Source organism: Silurus aristotelis, assembly GCF_946808225.1.
Source record: "Silurus aristotelis genome assembly, chromosome: 1".
Classification (NCBI taxonomy): Eukaryota; Metazoa; Chordata; class Actinopteri; order Siluriformes; family Siluridae; genus Silurus; species Silurus aristotelis.
The window spans coordinates 26,316,245-26,329,423 of NC_139574.1; the positions used below are offsets into that span (position 1 = coordinate 26,316,245).

At 39.3% G+C, this 13,179-nt stretch overlaps 1 protein-coding gene across 3 annotated transcripts in view; it reads left to right on the forward strand.

The window, feature by feature from the left end:
* Window positions 1–13,179, forward strand: part of creb5b (cAMP responsive element binding protein 5b) — a 51,254-nt gene that overhangs the window by 12,724 nt on the left and 25,351 nt on the right. The gene's annotated exons all lie outside the window — the stretch shown is intronic.

Genomic DNA, 13,179 nt, shown 5'->3' on the forward strand with positions numbered 1-13,179 from the left:
TATTTCCAAAAACCCTTATTAAACCCTTATTTTCTCTATCACGTTTGTTTCTTTACAAGACATGAACTGCATCTAATTTGAAAAAGCATTTGGAAAAGGAAAGTTTTTCTAATTTGCTAGCGTTACCTGGCTTTATTCAACTAGGTTAGACATTTCTTTTGCTAATGCCAAGCAATACTATCGTCGATTCTAGTAGGTTAAATAACAATAACAAATAAATGGATAAAGAAGAATTTCAGATATTACAATTCTAATGAATTCTTTAGCAAAATATATAGCATTAGTCATGCCTATACAGAGACCAAACTGGTTTCAGGCTCAAAATTGCACAGTTGCTTTAATACATAAAAAAATATATTATTATAATTATTTTTATTTTTTTATTTTATTATTATATTTATAACTATTGAAAAAAAATCTGCTTTTTTTTTCACATAAGGACATTTTGACTGGCTTTGAATTATCTACAGTTTCCACCAAAAATCTATATCTTTACCCACATACATTTTCCAGTATTTTTTCCAACTGTGGTTGATGTATATAATTGAGGAATATATATATATATATATATTTATGCATTGTGTATGCTGTGTTTGTGTAGCTTTGTCAATCGGCACTACATGTTTGAAGGCCCACAAAAAAGGGAAATCATATTGAATATGTGCTGGAAGTTCAGCACATTACACACATTCAAACACACACAGTTAACAGATATTGTAAAGGTTGTAGAATAAAGCATTATTATATGTAGCTGTGCTGTTTCAGAGACATGCAGAATTTATCTAAAGGCACATTGTTCATTAAGGCACAAGTTGTTAGTTTTTCTCCTTTAATTAGTCACCTGTTTATATCTTAAAAACAGTATATTATCTATAAAAAATAATATATTAATAATATATTAGTAATCTATTCAAACTACATTTTAAACATATTTAGGATTTTTTCGCATTCTGTGTCACCAGTGGTGCATTGTATGTGTGTTTGCGTGTATGTGTGCGTGTGCATGTATGTGTGCGTGCGTGTGTGTGTGTGTGTGGGGCTCTATTTAGTTGCCCTGGCCCTTAAAGGCCCTGTGTGGTTTGGCCGGCTGGGGTGTGTCCCACACTTATGACATCAATAGCACTACTCTGGTGGGGATATTGACCATTTAGGGGTGACGCCCTTTTTGCGCAAGCACTCGCCACTTTTGATCCATCTTTCTCGCTCTCTTTTGCTCGCTCTGCGTCAGAATATACCCTGTCTGCGACATAATCATCACCTGAGTACACACATACACAGACCTAATGTTGTGCAGGAAAAGCACAGTGTCATTTCGAGCTCAGTGCTTGTGGTTTGGTATTTCTGAAGGGGATTAACATGGCAAGATGTATCTGTCATGCCATGGAAGTAGGCAATCAGCGCTGCCACAGGTTCTGTTTCCCAGAGCCGACCTGATGGTCTGTAGCTTACATTACAGAACCAGAATTCTTTACCCTGTATATTAATCTCAGTTGGAATGTGTTTCTTGCTTAATAACAGAATTTTGCCTTGATTTATCTGCACTGCTTGTGGTTCTGTTCAAACACATGACCAATGACTGAGGCCTGTGCAGACCTGAACTGCACCCAATATGTACAACATTTTCAATACTTTTTTAACCACTCGGTTAACTCAGCAAAGCTCCAGGAGGTGCTCTGTATGTCAGGCATGCCCTTCATACTTACTACTCCCCTTACCACTTACCAATCACTGGCACACTCATGCACATATAAATACACACACTTTGGCGGAGGGTCAGTGTTACAGTTAATGAATGGTGCTTGTGCATCGCATGGTGTGACGCGTGAGGTCAAAGGAGAACACAATGTCTTCTCTATGTCAGTGGCGAGACAGCACGGGGGCAGATGCCTAGATGGGACAGCTTGTGAATATTGGATGGGAAGACTGTCAGTCAGGTTGACTGACAGGACGACAGTGGCTTTTGTTCAGCGGGATGGATGGAATTTCAGCCACAGGAGAGAGAGAGAGAGAGAGAGAGCAGCGGCAGTAAGAATGTTGCTCATTCACTTGAAGTAGAGTACAGATCGTGGGCCAGACAATGGGTGTGTTTACTACAGCTTTGTCTTAATATCTAAAAGAGAAGAAGACTTCTCTATCATTATTATGGTCTGTCTTTACAACGGTTAGTGATTCTTAATCTTGTAAGCTTTTTATCTTTGCTAACAGCACATTCATGGCATCAGTGAAGTATCCATTTAGCTGACACATAGGCTCCTGGAATAATTAAGGTTGTAATAAGGTTATTTTGTGCTTCGTAAATGAAAATTTGATGACCACTTCAGTTTGAGAACATCAGCTTGCGCAAGAAGTGAAGCTGGCTTACTTGCACACATGGAAATCTGTGCTCCAAAATGAAGTAGGTAGAAAAAAAAGTCCCAGGGTTTAAGAGTTAAACATTTTACCAAATGTGCTGTTTGTATAAACTTATAAATGTTTTGAATTCATAAAAAAAAAAATTAAAAACAGAAATTATATAAAATATGCATAAAAGCAAATAAATAATAAACGAACAAAACAACAAAACACATTAAAGGGTAACAGAAAAAAAGGCAAAAAAGGGAGGCTTTAATTCTACAGAACACAAAAGTATCAAACGCCTACAGCATTCTTTAGCAGTCAAGCTATAAAAATAACTTGAGAGTTCTTCTCTCAATCAGACAAAAATAAATATATGAATGTCACCTCATTTATTTTGACCAACGTGTATTTACCAAGAATTACTACATAAAGGATTCACTAATGAATGTGTTAATGAGGCTTATTAAATACACCATTTAAATAATAATTTTCCCAAAATATTCCTTAATAACTGACTTGCTTATAGGCTTAAGGGGTTTTAGAAAAATGCTATAAAAAAAAACAGTCCTCTGTATTGTTAACTGAAAATCAATCTGCATATTAAGCAATGTTTCATGCCTGGAAAAGATATTTATGCAAATAGATTTTAAAATAAATTCATCACCAGAGCACTATTCTGTTTACCTCATTCATCTAGGTGTACTTTACAAAAAAAAAATATATATATTTATGCATATTATGTTACATATTTTTTTTATTTGTCAGCCATCAAAATGTTGAAGAGCATGGACTGACTGCAAATATGAACCGTCATAATAATAGTCAACCCTGTAATTATTGGCAGCCCAGGTGAGGATGGAATAAAAATACATTTGTGGTTTAATAACTTAACCGAAACTCAAATGCATTTCCATGTAGAAGCCAAACTGTAGATAAATGTATGTTCTGCATTAATGAAGTGGCAAAACAGGCTCAGGTGAGGGAATGAGATTAGTCAGGTCTAAACATGAAGAGGCTTGACTTGATTCTTTCCATCACATAAATTAACATTTACAACCTGAGCTTTGCGCTTTTCTTCAGAATTTATTCTGATGAACAGAACAACTGGTATCTCATGTATGGCTTTCTGATAGCATTTTGTCTAGTTTAAATATTATTTTGTCTAGTTGGGTTGAGTCTCACTACAGCAGCATTAAACGAGTCCATGAGTAAGTAGCTGAAAAAGCCGGCCGCACAAGCCCTATTGTTGACAGGGGCTGCAGAGGTCAGTGGTTATACCCAAGCAGGCCGGCAATTGTCAGTGTGGAAATGTCCATCTCAGCTGGAAAACCCTAGCAAGGAAACCCCTTGGCACAGAAACGTTACTTTCTGTAACCAAAAGACCTGTTGGGCAGGAAGCAGGGGGTCAGTGAGTGCTGCTGTTCACAGGGGCTCCTCTTCCTTCTCAACTGCATTGTAACTTATGTTTCTCTGTAACACACTCTGTGACCCTTCGACAGTGCTGCTCTCGCTTATACACAACACTGCGCCTGTACCGTGCTGTACTGTGGCTTAATGAAGTGCTCATAAAAGTCTCATAAAGCCAAAGCATTTATAAAGACTTGCAGAGACAACGTGTTTGCATAGACAGCAGGTGTACGCTAGCACTTCTGTTCATGATTAGTGAGACAGGAAAATAAGCGTCAGGATGTATTCCATCTAAAGCTCTAAATGTTTTGAATATTTTTCAAGCAAAGCCTGCCAAAAGAACATTTGAAGAATGTTTTCATCACATGCTGCTTTTGAAGTTGATTTTGTTATATTTTTCTATCAATAACTGTATCAATAACTGTACATATTGCTTTAATAAGTGACATCAGCTACATTCACCGCATAGTAAAAAAAAAGTGGAAGAACAGTAGATAACAGCTATCTTTATATTAAGAGAGGTAGTTGGTGGTTTACAGGCTGGGGAACTGATCAGAAAGTTGCAAGTTTATGGTTCACCACACTTAAAACTGACACATAGCAAGGCAATTAAACGTCACTTGTTCCTGGGATGATGTATCATCAGTGAGTATGCACACTTATTTGTGAAGGAAATCACAATGGCTCATCTCTAGACAAATGATAACAATTATTCTCAGGTTTTGCTATTTTATTAATTACCTATTAACTATACACTTCACATAGAGTGCATTTTGCCTTATCATGCATATTATAGTAAGCTGATATTATTACAGAATTTACAGGAAGTAAATAGGCTCTGAATACTTCCTGTGCAGAGTAAATATATACGTAGCATCAATGAATCTTATTCTGTGTCTGTTCCATGGCTTTTCAGACTGTGCATTATGAAAGAGCTAAAGGGCCTCTGTTAAATTAAAAGAGCAAAAAAGGAAAACCCTGTTGCTGCAACATGTTTAGTAAAGTGCTTTTGAGGCTTGGAATCAATTAAGTTTGGCTTTACTCAAACCGGTCTGCTGAGGCGAGAGGCCCACAGCTGCAAGCCCAAGGACCCCCATCCCCCCCACCTTCTCCCTGCAGTTTGCGTATGCTCCCCTGATATGTGCTGTCCCTGAACACAAAAGCCCTCTGATACACACCTTGAGAGAAAACAGCAGAAAACTCAAGAAGAAATTACAAAGGAAAGAGCACAACACTTCGAATCTGGACATCATGGCTACCATTATTGCTCGCTGTTGGGAGATGGGGGACGTTGTACGATTGAAACGGCCTCTTTTTTCAAATTGGAACCATCTGTTTCTGAGTTGTGTCGGCGCTAAGCATGTTAGACACAGCTAGTCAACCGCGTGAGATAAAACACTGTACGAGTCCCTCTGTGTCTCTTATTGAGGGACATGAGGGTGATGCAGTGAATGGAGGCATGAACCAGCAACATGTGCAATGAGCAGGAGCTGTGGAAAAAGCCTAATAAGGACTTCTAATAGACCGAACGTGTGATAAATCTTCCTGTCAGTTTGGGGTCTCAGATAACTCTTATTTTTTTTTTGGATACGATTTATTAGGCACACACTTAAATCATTAGCACATGGCATATCGGTAGCATAAGTAGTCACAAGACCATGGTAAACTTTGAGACCAGTTGTCGGCTACATGCTAATAATGAAGACAATTAGACATAAACCTTTTAACACCACCCCCAATTTAAACAATGTACAACAAAGTTTGACAGCTGAGGCTTGATCTCGAAATTAATAAACATTTTTAACTACTTTCCTTGCCATTTATTCAGTAATCCAGCTCACAAGGTTTTCGTTTATTACAAATAACACTGCAGTGTCAAACTTCACTTTCCTCGCAATTGAAGAAAGAAAAGTTTAAAACCTTAAACGTAGCATCTGATTCAGATTTTCACGGTGTTGCTCCTTCAACTTGACACCACTTTTAAAATATAATGAAAAGTAATTGTTTTAGTCTTTATATTTAGACTGTAAGCATCAGAGAGGTGCTGTACAGGCACTATTTATACTTAGAAATGCTTCAGAGAACTTGTTGTCCTTAATAAAAAAAAAAAAGTTTAGAATTGCTATCATCACAAAACTGGTTTTATTTCTTTTGTGTGTGAGTGTGTGTGTGTGTGTGTGTGTGTGTGTGTGTGTGTGTGTGTGTGTGTGTGTGTGTGTGTGAGTGTGTGTGTGTGTGTGTGTGTGTGTGTGTGTGTGTGTGAGTGTGTGTGTGTGTGTGTGTGTGTGTGTGTGTGTGTGTGTGTGAGTGTGTGTGTGTGTGTGTGTGTGTGTGTGTGTGTGTGTGTGTGTGTGTGCGTGCGTGCGTGCGCGGGTAGTAGATGGATGTGACTACAGCTCTGCATGCATGCTTGTTTTCACACCTCCAGAGAACAGAGGACATCCTGATGTAGTTTTGATGCACAGAAAGGAAGCTGAGTGCTTAAATAGTACATTACCATATCTGTACATGGCAGCTTGGTAAAAAGAGAGTGATAGAGAGAGAGAGAGAGAGAGAGAGAGAGAGAGAGAGAGAGAGAGAGAGAGAGAGAGAGAGAGCATGATATAGTTTAAGAGAATAAGGAAAAGTAGCTCACTGCACTGGAGAGAAGGAAATGGGAAATGAATAACTATTGTGAATAGTTATATAAAATAGCATAGTTGAGTTTTATGCTTCTAGCTTGTCATCATCATTGTCTTTCATTGTATTTTTAATGCCTTCTGCTTTGGGGCCAAAGCATGGATGTCATAGATTTCTATGTTTAGATTTAATTTTGCTTGGTTAAAACTGTAAACTGTCATTGTAGGTATCCATCAGATTAAAAAATCATGGCCTCATCGTTACATAATAATACAGTCATTAACGAATAAGAAATGCATGTGGAATCTTCAAATCATTTTAATATTGAATGGCATCTTCTAATTTTGTATTTAGACTTTTAAAGCAGGAAAGAGAATCAGTTATTGGGCTTATGACATATAAAAAGCAAGCATGATGTGGAGACAGAGACAGAAAGAGCGAAGAGAGCGAATGAGAGATGGCAAACAGGCAGGATGTACATCTGAGCTGAATTAGAGTGAGCTCATTGTGTACAGCGCAGGCTTTAATAGAGCATTTGGAGAGGAACGCCCAGGCCCTGTTCCTCTCATTCCTACACCGCTGTGTCATCCACAGCCCCAGGGCTGTCCGCCTGCCATGACAAAGAGTAGGGAAAAGAGGAAGTATGGGATCAAGAGTGGATTGTTGGGACGAATGGTCCTCAGGTTAAAGAAAATGTGGAAGAGGATGGGGAAAGATGAAGACCTTAAAGGCTAAGAGGATGATAAAAAAAGCAGCTGGAGGAAGTAAAACAGAGAAAAAAGAGAGAGAAAAGGAGTCTGATCAGGTGGAGCAGGGTGAATAGGGGAAGCGCCCAAAAAACAAGTGAACACAGCATTGAAGCCAAAGTGGATGGAAGATATAAAGCAGGATTTTATTGGAATGTGAAGATGGGCCACAAGGTGTCAGATATTCTTGCATAACTTGTGATAAAATGCATACACTTGCAGCTCTAGAGGCTTATGGGTTGACATTAAGAGTAAGCCTGCAGATGTGGTTGGGGTTGAGAAGAGAACACAGCCCTGTTTTGGAAGTGTCATGCTGATGGAACTGAGAAACAGGTTATGATAAATGCAGGAGTGTTCTTGAACATAGCAAAGCTCTGCACATGACATTTTATCCGAACCAATGGACTGCATCAGCAGAGCTGTCACCTGGGTCTGCCTCTGTTTGATTGGCTCTGTCTACATCCAGCAACTGGTGGGTGGGACTAAATCCATGTGATGAGTGAAGCTCTCAGGGTGATATATGGGCAGCAGGTTCTACTGACAGGTGTAGGCGGGACTCATGGGCCAGTTTCAGTCACATGGGGAAGAAGCTGGTCCTGTGCCAGTTCTTTTTTTTCTCTCCAGACCAGTTCCACCCCATGTGCTGAGGGAAATGCTGGCACATGATTATAGGTTTGTTATACACTACAGGAATTGTAGGATGCTGATTCGCCCTGAGGATGTCCCAGGATAAATCTCACACTCTCATAGATAGCACGTGGTTGGTTTATTGTGCCTGCTGTTGCATTTCTTTCACACCTGGATAATTCATATAATTCCACATCTTGAGTTATTTAATTCAGGTCCTTCAGCAATGGGACAAGGACATGCCAAGATTGCTGTCCCTCCTCCATGTGGTAATTGTCTCACAAGCCATTAGGGCTTGATTTATTTGATTGCATTCTTAAACCTCCCCTTCTTCCCTGCACTAGCTGTCCCAAGCACTGTGGCACTCTCTTAAGCTATACGCCCCTTTGTATCTAAACCCCCCCTCTTCTTTCTTCCTCTCCCTCTCTCTCTCTTTCTCCCTCTCTCTCTCTCTCTCTCTCTCTCTCTCTCTCTCTCTCTCTCTCTCTCTCTCTCTCTCTCTCTCGCTTTCTCTCTCTTTTCCTGATTAAAGTGGTAAATCAGGAGCAGGTCTTGTGCTGTATTTACTCAGAGCGCCAGGCAGCTGCAAGCTGTTTGGACTCTCTCTGTTTCTCTCACTGTTTAGGCACGTTGTTGTGGAGACCGCACCACCATCTCCCAGCGGCTGGAAGTGAGCCCGGGGCTGTTTTGGTTACATTCACACAGAGTAAAAGTTCTTTGCTCCTGCCGTGTCTGCTCCAGTTAGCATTGACCTCACCAGCATGGCGCAGAGAGAGCGAGAGAGAGAGAGAGAGAGAGAGAGAGAGAGAGAGAGAGAAGCAGAAAGAGAGAAAAAGGTTACAAGAGAGAGCGAGAGAAAGAGAGAGAGAGAGAGAGAGAGAGAGAGAGAGAGAGAGAAAGAGACAAGAGAGAGAGGCAGTCAGGGGGTGGGAGGAGGGCAAGAAGCCAAGAGCATTACATCATTGTTGGAAGGAGAGTAGAAGGGAAGGATATGAGTCAGTGGGCTGACTGTGCCTCACGCTCTCTCTCTCTCTTTCTCTCTCTCTCTCTCTCTCTCTCTCTCTCTCTCTCTCTCTCTCTCTCTCTCTCTCTCTATCTTTTCCTATGTGCTGCAACCAGACCACTTGTGTTAAAGTGGCAACTGAGGTTGAGTCTTGCATTCTGGCTGCATATCTTCTGTCTAATTTATATACATGATACCGTTGTATACCATATGGCAAAAATAGTTTGACCCATAGTATATACAGTGTTTCTCATACACCTTTAACATTTTATTCATCCACCCTGATAGTTCATTTTAAGCATGCCCATGATGTGCAGAATTTCTAGAGCTACAATGCTAAACATGGCGTTCTCATATTATCTGGACCTGCATATGCCTCAGTGTGTGCATCAGAATTTAGTGTGTTTGTGTTAGGACTGTGTGTCCCCATGGCGACTAAGAGAAAAGGCTACAGGATGGATCTCGAGATGCAAAATACTACAGTGCTGAAAGATAAAGGAGAGAGATAAAGACAGAAAGAAGAGTGATGTCATGTTGAGAAGTGTGGGGATGTGTATGTAATCTGAGAACCAAGGGTCGGGCTGTGGGTCTGTCCTTGGCTAGATTCACCATTCGCCAACATTATGTATTGTCAATCAGTAGTGGGCAGCATGGCAAAAAATGTATAGCATAATAAGGATGTGGTTCTTCACAGTATCTGTATATATCACACAGCATATTTATGCATACAGTGCAAATTACCAATATGTTTAGTATTCTTTAGTGCAAGATTTTATAATAAAAAAAATAATGCCATATTAATATTTTTCCATTTGAATTAAAATAAAATCCAAGTTCTGGTTTAATATGTAGAGCACGAAACCAAAACATTTTGCTGTCTACCAAACCGCTTTAACTGAATTATACTGCTGTGCTAATAAGGAACACCTGTATGTCCACTCATTCATAGTATTATCATAATAATATGTATATAAATCTACGTTGGTAGGTGAATTGGTTAGTCCATATTGCCCTTATGTGTGAATGAGTGTCTGAGTGTGTATGTACACGATGACTGGTGTCAATATATACAAATACAAGATGCCTGGGGAACTTCTCGGTGTCTTAAATTGTTTCTGTTTGTAGTTTAGCCCCCCTATGGTCTTTCTGGGTCAGGTGAGTAGCTGACAGCGGGAAAGCTGCTTTCTTTCTCTGTAGCCAAGCTCAACTGCAATTTGGAGGCCTTCCTGCCCTAGGCGTCTTTACGTGTGTGAGGAATTCTCTCTCTCTTTCTCTCTCTCTCTCTCTCTCTCTCTCTCTCTCTCTCTCTCTCTCTCTCTCTCTCTCTCTCTCTCTCTCTCTCTCTCTCTCTCTCAGTCCCGCTCTTTCTCCGTTCATCCTTCACTTTTTTTTCCTCTTTCTCTTCACACAACCTTGTTTTTTCATCCCTTTGTTGTCTGGGTGGAGGCCCAGATTCGAATTGAGCTTGTGTTATGCTGCTCTGTCTTACTCATATGGTATAGTAGTTGCTAGTTAGTAGATAAATTTTTATTTATTCTTTTATTATTTATAACTAATTATTTGTTTAGACAACACAAGGAGTTAGCACTAGAGCAGTCAGGGCTTGGAATACCTGCCCAGCACATGTTTTCTCCTCTAACTCACCCAGTTGAATATAGTTTGTGAGAAACTGAGATTGAGAAACTGCACTAGTACAGTGGTTGGGACCCCACAGCACAGAGATGAGATTTTTGCTCAGCCTCAGTGTCTCTATTGAAAACCACAGCACTAAAGACTTCTGACAGATCAGAGACCTTTACTTTTAACGTTAGCCTGGATGGGTGGGGGTATGGGTTGTGAGGCTCTAAGGTTAGCTACATACAATAACACATTTTATAATTTTTCTAGTGTAAATAAGTCAAACATTAAAAAACTTCAGGAGAGCACTGTAAGGGTTTACAGATCACAGTTTGTAATAATCGGGCTAAATAAAAAGGCCTTGTGTAGTTCAGCAAGATGCTGGTGTGATAAGCACTTTGTCTTGCAAATGGAAAATAGGGCTGAAATGTGGGTCACATGTAGAAAGTTAAACTGATCCTGTCCTTGTCTTCCTACACGCGTGTCAGAGATTGAGACATTCACTCATCTCATTAACATGTCACACAAGTTTATGAAGGGCCCCTAGCATTGATTGTGATGGATTGGAGCATTGAACATAAATGACAATATGTCAGAATAGTAATGACAGTGCCAGTGTGTGTGTGTGTGTGTGTGGATGTGTGTGTGTGTGTGTGTGTGTGTGTGTGTGTGTGCGCGCCCATGTCAGCAGTGCAATTGCTGCCATTTAGCCTGTATAAATACATGTATTTGTTCAGGTGAGGAATGTTTTCCCCTTTTCCTACATCTACCTCCCAGCTGTCTGTCATCCCACGGTCCTGGCCATAATAGTGCTTGGCACTGGCAAACGCTGATTGTTCATTATTCTGTGTTGTTAAGCACATCCTTTGTTTATGACATTAGCATGCATGCTAAAATGTAAGGATCCATGTAGCCTGCTGTGTAATGAAATGTAAGCGTGTTGCCCCGTGGCAGAGCAGCTGCAATGCTTTGAGCTTACCAGCTAAATAATTAAAGGCAGTTGCTTAAATGACATCACTGAGTGCCTGTTCTGTATAAGGTGGATTAGGCTGGGCAAAACGTACCAGAAGGATTGGATGTGATTGATGATTAAGTGTCAGCTCTGCAGAGCTCCTTCTGCAAGCATTTTGATGTGGGGATTTTATTTTGTACAAACTTGTAAGATGAATACTCGAACACTTTACATACCTAAACTGAAATATCTTAGCTATTGTATCTAATTGAAAGTATAATAGTATAATATCACTCAATAATTGAGTGAATGAATAAGATATTTTAGGTCTAAATGACAGATTGTGTTACCGTTGTATTGACCATGTTTTCATATGCCCATGTGCAGGCATTCTAGTTTTAAGAACACTTCCCAAACACACACACACACACACACACACACACACACCACACACACACACACACACACACACACACACACACACACACACACACACACACACACACACACACACACACACACACACACATACATCCCTGCCAGTGCTTCTACTACTATCACAACAGCCCCATGCATTTTCATGCACATTATCATGGTACTGAAACACATTATTTATTGGTGAGATATTAAGCTATATACTAGAGGGCGTAACTCAATTTGTTATCTGTTTAGTGTTCCAGATATCCAGATATGGATTTGAACCTGAAATGGGTTTCATTTAGATATCAACCATATGACTATGCTATCAGAAACAGTAGAAACCATTAGGGAATATAATAGAGGTAGAAACGTTTGCATGGTCACTGAATTCTGACTGTTTCTCTACCTCATCTCCATAACTTAACTTCATAATTGGTCTCATCTTAAAATAAGCATGGTTCTGTTTATTAATGTTTCATGTTTGTTCATTTGTTATTAAGGTTCAAGCCTACATTTTTTTAATTAATTTAGGAAATTATAGTTCCCAAGTATATAAACATATAAACATTGTGAAACTGACCAAGGATTAAATAAATGGATAGCATGTTTTTAAATATAGGCATTGATTCTTTAGTAATTCTTTAGTGAATAAAAAATTTTTTTTTTCAGTGTATTTTGCTTTTTAGTTTAAACAGTTAGGTTTAGCTTATTATACAATATATGGCTAATAGTACGTGGACAACTACCATAACACCTATATGTGCTTGTTAAACACCCCATTTCGAATTTAGTTTTTCATTTTGCTGATTTAGTAAACGTTATTTTCTATAAAGGCTTTCCATTAGATTTTGGTGCATTACTCACTTCAATCACAGACGATGGTTAAGGAGACATGGAGCGCAATCTCCATTTCCAGCATGTTCAGTGGGGTTGGGGTCTGGTCTCCTGCAAAACAGGTCATTTATGTTCTTTTACTCCAAACTATCAAACAGTGTCTTCATCGAACAGGATTTGTTCGTAGGTGGCATTGTAATGCTAGAACAGGTTCAGGCCTCTTAGTTTCAGTAGAACTAAATTGTAATGCTTTAGCATACAAGGGCATCTTCTGCATTTGTGCTTTTAACACTGTGGCAGCAGATTGGGGAAAACCACATATAGGTGTGATATCTTGGGGTCTACCTACTTTATGCTGTGATGTCATAGTAAAAACTTTTTTTGTTTATTGGTTTTATGTGTTCATACAATGTTCATTATGAGCTGTGTATTTAAAAGGGATCTATAGTTATTCATAAATCTAAATTACACTTTTAATTTTTCCCCCAAAATGCCACTTATTCCTCTGTTTTTTTAAATTAGAATAAATGTGTGTGTCCTTCTGTGTGTTCTGGTGTTATGCCAAAAATGGACTGTGAATTTACATTTTACAATTAATGATTTAAAGATTAGAAAGT